Source organism: Biomphalaria glabrata, chromosome 15, assembly GCF_947242115.1.
Source record: "Biomphalaria glabrata chromosome 15, xgBioGlab47.1, whole genome shotgun sequence".
NCBI lineage: Eukaryota > Metazoa > Mollusca > Gastropoda > Planorbidae > Biomphalaria > Biomphalaria glabrata.
The window spans coordinates 3,123,683-3,135,826 of NC_074725.1; the positions used below are offsets into that span (position 1 = coordinate 3,123,683).

The 12,144-nt window shown below is 38.7% G+C and overlaps 1 protein-coding gene across 8 annotated transcripts in view; it reads right to left on the bottom strand.

Moving 5' to 3' along the window:
* LOC106066450 (diacylglycerol kinase delta-like) overlaps positions 1-12,144 on the bottom strand; it is a 203,906-nt gene that overhangs the window by 90,476 nt on the left and 101,286 nt on the right. Inside the window, exon 1 of one of the 8 annotated variants that reach the window (XM_056012631.1) lies at positions 1,091-1,459. The exons of the other annotated variants lie outside the window; for them this stretch is intronic. The gene's annotated coding sequence lies outside the window, so the exon portion shown is untranslated. Of the gene's footprint in view, positions 1-1,090; positions 1,460-12,144 lie in introns of those variants that run through there. 8 annotated transcript variants of the gene reach the window in all.

Below are 12,144 nucleotides of genomic sequence, written 5' to 3' on the forward strand. Positions count from 1 at the left end.
ATATATATATATATATCCATGAGTAAGACTTAATAGCGAATCCCAGGCAGGAAATCCTATAAGAGAAGTAAAGGGATAAGTCAATAAAGTCTCGTAATTTCCCAATAGTTTCTCTGAAAGTCATCTATTAGTAGACTTATCATAATCTAAAAACTTTTTTTTTCATCTATCATTCTATTCACCAATGTAAGCATACTGATTTTTTTTTTCTTTACAGACATAGTCTGACATTGAGAACTATTTCTTCTGTATCTCCAACTGGTCGACGGATCACAGCCAAAGATACGCGGTATATCCCACACATAGTAAAGTGCTAGGTTAACGGCACTAGGCCAGTAGGACAGAACAGAAGCAGGAATAGCATTCAATCTCTGGTCACCACTGTGTGCCATCAGTCCCGGAGCGTGTCAGTGCCGGCCCAGTTACCAAGCGCTAAGCTTGACCGAGTATTTGAATCCAATGTCATTAGTTGTGTGCAGCTCAGTTCTGATCACTGCCGGCCATTGGATCAATACAGACTCGCAGGAGTCGAACGTATTACGCAATGACACCTAACGTACGAACTAAAGCGTCAACTCACGAAATGACACTTAAAACAGACTTTTGTTTGATACTTGTAGTATTGGTACAAAGAACATTCAAGATTAATTATTGGACTACTTCAAAAGTATCGATTCATTTGTTTTATTTAACAAAAAAAAAAACAAAAAAAAAACTATAGTATAAAGTCCTATTTGTAGTAGTCCCTAATGTGAATTGAACATAACCTATTTAACTACGCCAATTTTTAAAAAATCAGATTTCATGATTGGCCGAGACAATAGTTGACTGGATACAATAGTTATACTCAGCCACAACATGGATGCGACGACCACACCCGCGGTTAATAGTCAACACCTTAAATCTCACGCCACCGCGTCTACACCACCTTAAGCCAAACGACCATTAATAAACTGATCCCCACTCAACAGCATCTACTATTCCAGGACAACCATAACCACCCCTACCCCTCCACTGACCATGTCAATGTCTATAGTTATAAAGCCGCATTACAGACACAGTAGATAGAATATCAATGGGTGCTACCTACCTGAAGACATAGTCCAAGCTTTCAACGAATGAACACTCGTCATACTAAGACAGGTTAGTACACTACTGGACCATATCAAAATAAATCCACTTGATAAGGAATGCTATCAGGAGCACTAGAATTTGGTCTGTTCTGATAGAAACACTGGAGGAAATAAAAAAAAAAACTCGGCCACGGCCTCCTCCCCGCACCCAAAACACAGGCACCAGAACAAAGCCTCACTCACCGCACACTCACAGAAACGCGCACCGACACAAGGCAATAGAAATAAATTGATAAACTATAATTATCTGGCCACCTCACAGATCCTAGTGTCTTCATTTGACAGCATCACACATAATTGTCATCTCGCGTCATAATCATGTCTGCTAGCACCTGGATTTGTCTCCCTACCGATTCTCCCCCCTCCCTCCCTCCCTCAATAGTACCACCTCTCCCATCCCCGCGCGGCAAGCACAAGTGAAGTTCTCGCCAGAAGGTGAGTAAAAATCGTTCCCAGCCGAATTTTTTTAGGCGTCTCCTTCGTCGTAGCCTTAAAGAAAAAGAGACTGTGTCTTAATGTGTGACTGTATGTGTAGGAGAAAGAGAGAGACTGTGTCTTAATGTGTGACTGTATGTGTAGGAGAAAGAGAGAGACTGTGTCTTAATGTGTGACTGTATGTGTAGGAGAAAGAGAGAGACTGTGTCTTAATGTGTCTGTGTATGTGTAGGAGAAAGAGAGAGACTGTGTATTAATGTGTGACTGTATGTGTAGGAGAAAGAGAGAGACTGTGTCTTAATGTGTGACTGTATGTGTAGGAGAAAGAGAGAGACGGTTTCTTAATGTGTGACTGTGTATGTGTAGGAGAAAGAGAGAGACTGTGTATTAATGTGTGACTGTATGTGTAGGAGAAAGAGAGAGACTGTGTCTTAATGTGTGACTGTATGTGTAGGAGAAAGAGAGAGACTGTGTCTTAATATGTCTGTGTATGTGTAGGAGAAAGAGAGAGACTGTGTCTTAATGTGTGACTGTATGTGTAGGAGAAAGAGAGAGACTGTGTCTTAATGTGTGACTGTATGTGTAGGAGAAAGAGAGAGACTGTGTCTTAATGTGTGACTGTGTATGTGTAGGAGAAAGAGAGAGACTGTGTCTTAATGTGTGACTGTATGTGCAGGAGAAAGAGAGAGACTGTGTCTTAATGTATGTGTAGAAAAAAAAGAGAGTATGATGTTTAGTGAGCCCTAACTAAGAAGAGAAGTACATTCTAGATTATTTTAGGAATACAGATTAAAATTAGGCTACATCATCGAGCGCTGCATTCTTAGAGTGTAATCAACCCACGTAGTTCACTTACAGCCATTACAGCTTATTACAAATAGTCGGATGTTTTTTTTCCTGAGACCCCCGCTAGGAAGATGGCAAAGATTGGTGACCAAATTAAAAATAGGAAATTTAAAATGTAATTAAAAAACGAGTGAGTTTCGCAACACACACACGCACAAATCTACATATGTATCCGCCACGACGTTTGATGATAGCGTTAAAAAAAAAACGAGGTCAATATTGCTAGTAGATTCACTTTTGTACTAGTCAATAGATGTGTATGATACATGTGTGAACTAACAATGATGTTATGCACTAGCTATTTGTAGGCCCAACACAATGTAGGTCTATTGGACTATGTGTAAGAAGACCACACGTATCCAGCATCCAAAGATTAGTAATAAGCTTACATTACTAAATTCTAAATGATCTAGATGTAACTTTTAAAACGAAAATTTGGTTTCTAAATCAGGGGCGAAGCTAGGAATTTTCCATCGTTTGGGGGCCTGGGGGCTTGAACTCTGGGGTGCCCTTGCATTTTGCGTAATATTTAATTTTTTATGTAAAAAACACCCATTTCAAAATTCCCCCCTCCAGGCTACGCCACTGTTCAAAATCAAGTCTACGAAAAGAGTGCTAGCGCTACATGCGGTCACTTTTGGTGATACAAGAGTTGTATGTGCATTTCTCACTGAAAAATCATATTTTTTGTTTTCTTTACAAACTCATAACTAGTTTCAACAAATATGCATATTTAACGTGCGTTTTCTTCACAAGGAGGTTTATAGAACACTCAAAACACGTTGACGATGAGTGGAAGTACTTTTGCAGTTGTGATTGAGGTGTGAACGACGAAGACAGGGGCTAACACAACCGCAGATCTGCCTGAATGGCTGCTACTAAGGCTTCATACATACAAACTTCATATTTAATCATAACAATGTAAGGGTACAAAATGTGAGGAGAACAACTCTTCTGGATATTACTTTTTTTTAATTAAATGTACTGATACGTTTGAACCAAGAGGAAATTAAAAAAACAAACAAACTGCATAAACAAAGAATTGAAAAAACTGATCCAGGTTCATTGCGTGTCAAGGTTGAAGAGAGAAAAAAATGACGCAATTTAAGAGAGACACTAACTGGCATCGTGCCAAAGATTCTAGTCACGCTCTGTTGACAATCGTGAAATTCAATAGTGAGCTTGGGCCACAGGTGGATGTGATGGGCAGAGGTTCTCGGGTTTTACAACTTGTGGCAGTGAATTTTACAACAGTGATGAGATGAAACTAGACAAACCTATCATTTCTATTTCTAGTTTAAGTCCTGTGTAGAGACATACATGCAGGCTTACAAAGAACAGCTGAAGAAAATAAAAAACTTGTCTCACTGCCTCTTTTATTGAACACAATCTTGCTGTAGTTGACCTTACATTAGTCTACACTCCTTAGATACTAGTTATAATGAAGTAGGAGGCGCGATGGCCGAGTGGTAAAGCGCTTAGCTTCCGAACCAGGGGGTCCCTGGTTCGAATCCAGGTGAAGACTGGGATTTTTTTTTATTTCGGAATCCTTAGGGCTCCCAACTCTAATGGGATAAGAAAAGGTGGTTGGTCGTTGTGCTGACTACCTGATTACACCCTTGTTAACCGTGAGCCACAGAAACAGATGAGCCTTACATTATCTGCCGTATAGATCGCAAGTTATGAATGGGAACTGTCCTTTTTTTTTTTTCTTTTTTTTGTAAAAATATATATATAAACAAGGCCATTTAGTAAGAATTATTCAAGTTTAAAATCGCTGAGACACTAGACTTCAAAGATTTCGACCAGAACTGGACACATACAAATGTCGTTTAATTGTATTGATTGTGTTTTTGTAACAAAAAAAATATTCTTCCAATCTAACTAGATTCCAGACATCTCATTCTTAAAACGTGGACAACACACCGACATCGATTCACTCTTTGGCCATGTCATACAAATCTCATACATATATAACGGGAGTGATGCCCTATGTTTCTAAGTGAAAGTTTATCTGTCCCATACTAGCTCGCAGCTAGCCCACTCCACTACGTGTCTCCAGGTTTCCGCTCCACCCAAAGCAAGCTTCGCTAATCCTCCATCATTGAGCAGAACACAGAGACACACACAGGCTTTCATCACGGCATTAGCCAATGACATTACGCCATGTAAAAATCAATTCAAAGGATTTGACTTTTTTAAAAAAAAAGGGATTGCACAGGGGAGGAGAAGAGAGAGAGAGGAAAGAGAGACAGAGAGAGGGAGAGAAAGAGAGGAGGGAGAGAGAGAGGGGGGAGAGAGAGATGCTAAAATCAGTTCTTGGAAATGTGAAAATATCCGGAACAAGACCTAATGAACGACCACACAGTCTCGACGTCGCCCACCCCAACAATGTGTCCACATAAGGCAGATAGATCAGACCTACATACCGAGCTCCACTGACCGACTTGGCTAGAGTACGGACTAAAATAGAAAATATAACTTTGATATAACCGGGCCTGTTATCATTGAAACTGTATGACCAATTTAGACGACACAACTGACAAGTGTATGAATGTGATTATATATCTGAGCCCATCAGTTGTAGGAAGGGCGTCCCTTTAAAGGTGAACCCAAGTCATGAAACCAAGACGTCAAAGTGTTTGCAAGGCAAGTATACAGCGGGACTGACTAATGAAGGCTTTTTACACGAGAAGGCAAGACAATTACAGAGGGGGATCAACAAACATAACTATCGATGTAAGCTGTAAGCAAAATAGAAATGGAAAAATAACCGTGAAACAATAGTTTAAATATAATTTAGAATTTTAGATCAATACTCTATTTATATCTATTATATATTTGTGAAATACCACTGACTGACACATTCATTGATCATGAGATCTGTTAATCTGTCGTATGTATCCGCATCAAATTTCGTACACAGGTTTTTATTTAGAGAACAACGTATCCAAATAAATGTAGAGAGGAGAACGTCAATGTGCCATTCTATTTGGGCCTTAGGAAAATTTAATATTTTTTTTTTTAGGCCTGAAACTGAGGGTATGAAGAAATGTATTCGGTGTCTAATACCATACATTGCTTGCATTGAGATTAAAGGTTGCAGAAAAAAAAAAAAAGTAAATGTAACCAAACAAGGGACGGGGAGAGGTCATGTCGAAATAAAATATAGTTTGAATTGAAAGGCCGAAGAAAAGTCTTATGAGTACGTGTATGTGTCGGGGGCGCATAATGGAGCGGCTCTTTCCAAAACAAGTCAAAAGTCTATGTCGGAGAAATTACGATGGCCAGGTTAAAAGAAAACAAAATGGGGTTCCAGAGAGCGAAAAGAGACAGAAAAGGAAATAGAAAGCCTGCCGTAAAATTTCATAGCAACAGACACACTAAATTCACGTGCTAAAAAGATTGATCGTTAAAATGTGGCCCATTTATTACAATTTAAAAAATAAATAAAATTAGGTGTTTCGGCCATAATTATCAATATAAAGCCTCGGAACGAATCAACCGGCTTAGCCGGTGCATACTGCTAGTATTTTTATAGGATGTCTCCATATGTATGCAGTATTGCCTTCTGCTCTAAACTCATTTGCTGACCCGTGGGGTGCGGTGGCAGACAAACAGACAGACAGACAGACAGACAGACAGATAGATAGATAGACAGACAGACAGACAGACAGACAGACAGACAGACAGACAGATAGAGAGATAGATAGATAGATAGATAGATAGATAGATAGATAGATAGATAGATAGATAGATAGATAGACAGATAGAGAGATAGAGAGATAGATAGATAAATAGATAAATAGATAGAGAGATAGAGAGATAGAGAGATAGATAGATAGATAGATAGATAGATAGATAGATAGATAGATAGATAGTCAAAATTATGCTTTCCCAAACTTCAAATTCGAAAAGTCAGATGTACTGGGCAGTGTGCGCCCTCCAGAGGTGGAGGTCAAGTGACCACCTTGCAAATAATAGAGTATTCTTAAAAATCAGTTTAAGTCAATGCTGCGCTGGGTCGGACATCTATCCAGTAAGGAAGATGAAACGCATGCGAAAGGAAATATTTTTTGTTGAGCAAAAAGGAGGGCGGTCCGCCTCCTTGCTCCCGCTAAAACGATCAAATCAGTCGCCATTTTGCCCTCACTTGCATAGAGGAAAGCAGCTGGCAGTAGAGATGGCATTTAAAAGAGACAGCTGGAGAACTTTCAGGAGAGTCGTGGAACACATTGGAAACCCAAAGAAGAGCCCTTGCCGAAGACAGGCGCAGGCGACGAAAAGTGAAATTAAAATAGACACTGGATAGACTACGGTTTTATGTGATAAAATATACAGGTCGCAACTGGGTTCGCGTGGCCAAGTGAAATGCTGCACTCATCCTAAATCTTCGAAGACAATGTCTTATCAATGCTACATACCCTCGAGAAAGCTTGAGTTTTTAAGAATGGAACTCATATCAATGTACTCTTGACTTTCCGAAACAAATAAAAATAGGTTCAAGTTTTATACGTGCATTTAAAGGGGAAAAACAAACTAGAACAGGATAGAGTTTCATATCTATTCAAAACAACCACCACCATACGATCTCCAATCAAATGTCCTGCAGCGAGGTCACATCCAGTAAGGAGTTCAGAGAGTGCTCCAAATGACAAATTCATTTACTTCTAATGAGGCGAATGGTCTGACCGAGAGATGGACCACTCTGACATTCCAGAGTCTAGTCGCTCACTAAAACGTCACTCTCTATGAACATCAACGGGAGGTAATTCTCACAAACTCCCTTTCAAAGGGCAGCTATACACGACAGCTCGAGGATAAAAAGAGATGTGTTTCGAAGTGGAAACATCAAAAGAAATTGTAAGTTCGACTGTGACTTGTCAGGCAAATGATCGAATCTAACCGAGAGCTAAACTAAGGGGACAGAATGTATACTGGAACTGTGACTTGTTTAACAAATAGCCCATATGTGTAATGAAGATACAGATATAAGCCATCAATGTCGTGACATCAATTACGTTCTAGATGTAGTCCACATGTTTTTGTTAGGTGACCAGAAAGACCATTTAGGTTTTGTTCCGCTCAAATTTTATGACAAGCCAGACAAGTTTTTTATTTATTTATTTACTGTCAAAATAATGACCAAGACACAATTGACACAGCCCCCTGCCAAGTCACCCATTACACCAAGAACAAAGAGTTTTGTATATTCACTTTACTTTCAGGTTTTCACATCTTCTTACAGCCAGTTGTAACTTATACTAGTCTGCAACACAATGAATCAAAGCAGAGATGTGCAGCTTTATAATACAACTTAGATATACACTCTATCTAAATACCCCATTCCCGCCTTTTCTTCTCAATACTGTCAGAGAAATATAGCATCTGTATTGTATTTAGTTGGAGTGTCAGAGAAATATAGCACCTGTATTGTATTTAGTTGGAGTGTCAGAGAAATATAGCACCTGTATTGTATTTAGTTGGACTGTCAGAGAAATATAGCACCTGTATTGTATTTAGTTGGAGTGTCAGAGAAATATAGCACCTGTATTGTATTTAGTTGGACTGTCAGAGAAATATAGCACCTGTATTGTATTTAGTTGGACTGTCAGAGAAATATAGCACCTGTATTGTATTTAGTTGGAGTGTCAGAGAAATATATCACCTGTATTGTATTTAGTTGGAGTGTCAGAGAAATATAGCACCTGTATTGTATTTAGTTGGACTGTCAGAGAAATATATCACCTGTATTGTATTTAGTTGGACTGTCAGAGAAATATAGCACCTGTATTGTATTTAGTTGGAGTGTCAGAGAAATATAGCACCTGTATTGTATTTAGTTGGACTGTCAGAGAAATATATCACCTGTATTGTATTTAGTTGGAGTGTCAGAGAAATATAGCACCTGTATTGTATTTAGTTGGACTGTAAGAGAAATATAGCACCTGTATTGTATTTAGTTGGACTGTCAGAAAAATATAGCACCTGTATTGTATTTAGTTGGACTGTCAGAGAAATATAGCACCTGTATTGTATTTAGTTGAACTGTCAGAGAAATATAGCTCCTGTATTGTATTTAGTTGGACTGTCAGAGAAATATAGCTCCTGTATTGTATTTAGTTGAACTGTCAGAGAAATATAGCACCTGTATTGTATTTAGTTGGACTGTCAGAGAAATATAGCTCCTGTATTGTATTTAGTTGGACTGTCAGAGTATTGTATTTAGTTGGACTGTCAGAGTATTGTATTTAGTTGGACTGTCAGAGTATTGTATTTAGTTGGACTATCAGAGAAATATAGCTCCTGTATTGTATTTAGTTGGAATGTCAGAGTATTGTATTTAGTTGGACTGTCAGAGAAATATAGCACCTGTATTGTATTTAGTTGGACTGTCAGAGAAATATAGCACCTGTATTGTATTTAGTTGGACTGTCAGAGTATTGTATTTAGTTGGACTGTCAGAGTATTGTATTTAGTTGGACTGTCAGAGTATTGTATTTAGTTGGACTGTCAGAGTATTGTATTTAGTTGGACTGTCAGAGTATTGTATTTAGTTGGACTATCAGAGAAATATAGCTCCTGTATTGTATTTAGTTGGAATGTCAGAGTATTGTATTTAGTTGGACTGTCAGAGAAATATAGCACCTGTATTGTATTTAGTTGGACTGTCAGAGAAATATAGCACCTGTATTGTATTTAGTTGGACTGTCAGAGTATTGTATTTAGTTGGACTGTCAGAGTATTGTATTTAGTTGGACTGTCAGAGTATTGTATTTAGTTGGACTGTCAGAGTATTGTATTTAGTTGGACTGTCAGAGTATTGTATTTAGTTGGACTGTCAGAGACTTCAACATCAGCCAAACGCTACAAGACAACGATTTTTAGTTGTTAGTAAATGAAGATAAATGAGAAAATAAAATCCATCAATAATACCTAGCACTGAAAGCGCTAACACAATGTTTTGCTAACCCCTTTACAAAACCAAGTTTTGAAATGAAACCGCAACATGATTAAAGTCAACAAGAATATTAACTTTAAAAAAGTATCTTGTGAATCGCAGCTACAAAGAGAATTCTTCGTGTGTCGAGTCAAAGTCAACAATAGACAGGAAATGAGTCACGACAAATTTGTGCTTCAATATAAATCTAAGAAGACAACAACCACAAAGACCACGCCATTCTAAAGAAGCTTAAATCTTTGAGAGAGAGAGAAGCAAGAAACAGATGTTTACCGTCTAGCGTTGTTTGATTAAGTCCAGACATTGATGATGGCGTTATTGTTAGCGCGTTAATGAAAATTTAGATTTTTATTTCCTACTTCTAAGTTGCAAAAGTGAAAACTATTCGGTGAAAAATATTTCAATCAAGTCTGAATGTGGAACAAAAACGAAGTCAACAATCTAATGAAACACATTGTAAGGGGGCCACTTGGGGTTCTAATGAAGCGACAACACAATGGAGAGTGACTTTGATCCTATTCTTCCTAAGCAGCGTTTCTTGAATCCTTTATTGTCACTCATCAAGATAAGGACTTTCAATTACTGTATACAACTTCTACCCCCCACCCCCCTTCTTTTAAAATAAACAATTTTGCTTTGCCATTACAGTCCACCATAATCGAAATTTCGAGTTCCCAAACAAAATACGTTCCACACAGGAGGATAGGCGATACTCTGACGCGAGAATGTCTGTTTCCTTATTAACCAAGGGGAGTGGTGGCTGAGTGGTGAGGCGCTTGGCTTTCGAACCGATGGATCTCGGGTTGAAATCTCTGTGAATTCTATGATTTTAAATTTCGAGGATCTTTGGGGAGCTCTTGACTCCACCTAAAGCAAATGAGTGTCTGAGACTAATTGAGGGAATTAAGGGCGGTTGGTCGTTGTGCTGGCCCCACGACACATTCCCTAACCGTCGGCCATAAAGGCGGATTACCTTTTCATTACTTGCATTGTAGATCTGATAAGGGAGCTTTACTTTTTTTTTTTTAACTGGAACGTGTGTACGTAAATTAAACAGTATGAATAAAGCAATACAATTTTTAGAAGGGCTCGTTAGGTTGCTTCCCCTTCTGCAGTCACGCGGAGCTATTTACAGCTGATGAGCGCCAATGCCATAATCATTACTTTCGACCAATTCAATCAGCCAATCAGTCGAGGATTGTCACTGTTCAAATGTCACGAAGGGGAAGATGTCTTCTGCTGTACACGTCCTTGGCCTGCTCTGCTTACAAAATGCATCATGTGACCTCATGACATTGGAGGTCGAATGCGTGTTGATGAAAAATTTTTGTAAGAGTTTCGTGATGAGTTTTTGTCACGACTAGACTAGTAGATATAATGCTGAGTACACACTAACGTATTCAACAGGAAAATATTACTTGTAAGCAGACGATGGTTCTTTTCGGGTACTCCAATGTTTCCTGCTCAAAATTATCAATATTTGCTCATTTTACGTTTTATATTTGGTGTCTTAACTGCAGAATAGGTGATAGCATTGTCAAAGAATCCCCTAGGGTTAGCATCAAAAAACTTCATAATGGTATCTGTTAAGTAAAGAAAAAGTTGTTTTGTTTTTTTAACTCAATGTAAGAGAAAAAAAAAACAGAAGGTAAAAAAATATATAAAAAAATAAACACACTTTACACTTCCCTCTCCGGCCCCTTTCATTCCCTTCGACTAAAGTGAAACGGAAGTGTTTCCAAAACTTTTCCCATAATGGGACACTTCACACATTCTGGGTATTTAGCCAAACACTTTGCTTGTTATGATTACAATATCAATTCACATGTTGTCTTTACTAGTTAATCATTCCAGTAGTTCGTGGAAAACCTATTCAGGCCTCGCGGAACACTAAGGTTCCGAGGAACACAGTTTGGGAAACACTGGGTTAGGGGAAGAGGTGTTTTGTATTAGCAGCATTCCATTTCTCCGTTTTTGTTTCACAGTGCCTGGAGAAATATAAATGACCAAATCTTGTTTTGATGTTCAGTGCTACGACTTAAGTCGAAAAGTAGCAGGGCAAGCACTTCATTTTTAATGGCTACTAGCAGAACTCTTCAGTCAAGGAAGGACAAGGAAAATAAGCAGATGGAGGGAACTGGAACTCAGGAAGAAACAAATGTTTAGACGCCCATTATACACAGACGTAGAGGACGAGGGGATAGGAGAAAGAGAGAGCGAGAGAGAGAGAGAGAGAGAAAGAGAGAGGGAGAGAGAGAAAGAGAGAGCGAGAGAGAGAGAAAGAGAGAGAGAGAAGGAAGTCAAAGAAATTGTGTAGGACGCTACCGAATCGACTAAATCAATTTTCGTTCTCTCTGACCTTGATTTCCAAAAGTGCTGAGAGTGGAATGGAGATGAACTGACGACTGACACAGTCTAGAACTAACTAGCGCAGGGCTCCCCAGCAGGACGGGGCAGCATCAAAAGAATAGGCTGAATGATCAGAGTGGGAAGGGAACAAAACCAACTTTGGCAGTCCTTTCGCCATTACCCCCCAAAAAAAAAATAAAACAATTGGAAAATCTTTTTTTTTTAACTCTTGTACTTTGTGGAAGCGATTGAATAGATGAATTGATCTCACCAATGACAGCCTATTGGGAGTTTCAATCTCTCCAATTCGTTTATCACCGAGATTCACGAAGTTGAGTTAGATACACCGAAGTAGATCTATGTTTTAGGTCTGGGACGAGATACTCATCACTTTTAGCATTTTAGAGGACCAGCCTTTAT